Here is a 1,169-nt window from a genome sequence, read left to right as displayed (position 1 = left end):
TGCAATCCAAAGACCAAAGCGGGTAATTTTTCCAACACACACTTCTTACTCTAGATAATAGATGCAATATAGAGTTCTTAAGTGTCTATTTCATTCGTTTTCTTAATATGATATCTATTCAGACGAATATTTTAAAAATTTAATAAATTTTTTTAAGACTTAGTAGAAAATAATGTATCTTTTGTTATAAACTTTGTTCTTTCGAATAGTAAAATATTGATTTTTACGGAGCTTTCAATTAATCTTGTATTACTAGATATTATATTAACATTGATTTCTTCCTTTGTCAAATGGAAAAAATATTTTTTATCTTTAAATATAGTGTGCGCTATAGCACTATTTGTTAGACATATATTTGCATAATTGACCTTGGATCTAATCATATGAATATCCATATTTTAAAATAAGATATATAGTAAGAAACTTGTAAGTTAATATAAGTGAACATTAAATATAGAAATTATTATTAAAACACATAATAAGAATATATCATTTAAAAATAATGAGAATATAAAAAACATCTTTATAATAAAGTTATACTGAAACATACCAATAAACCATCAAGAAATTTCATTGTTGAATATTTCCATTATTAATTAAATAATCATTTCCTTCTTCAAGGTGGACAAGAAAATTAGCAACACTTGGATGTGTTATATCAACTTGGTCATAGTTAAAATCATCTTGAACAAAATTTGTTTTGATATTTTTTTCTTTTAGCTTTCAACAATGCTTGATAAAGTTCAATAAGTTGTTTTGAAGTAAGACAGGTACGTGACCAATGGCCTTTCATGCCATATCGATGACAGACATTTCCTATATTCTTTTTATTCTATCAACTTTTGTCTTTTTCTTATATCTCTTCACTATTCATTCACTTATAGTGGTTAAATGTATCCATTTACTTCTAATTGTTAAATGTATCTATCCACCTTCAGTGATTAAATGCATCCATCCACTTTCAATAGTTAAACATATTCATCAACTTTCGGTGGTTAAATATATCTATCCATTTTCAGTGATTAAATGTATTTATCCATTTTCAGTGATTAAATTTTTGGGTAAAATACCCCTACCCCTACCAGTGTTGACCAAAATTATACGAAGGTTTATTAGTTTTCAAAATAAACACTCTATCCCAAGACTACAAACACCGTTAACAAAAATAA

This window comes from Theobroma cacao, chromosome 4, assembly GCF_000208745.1.
Source record: "Theobroma cacao cultivar B97-61/B2 chromosome 4, Criollo_cocoa_genome_V2, whole genome shotgun sequence".
Taxonomy (NCBI): domain Eukaryota; kingdom Viridiplantae; phylum Streptophyta; class Magnoliopsida; order Malvales; family Malvaceae; genus Theobroma; species Theobroma cacao.
Note: the sequence above shows the minus strand (reverse complement) of the source record.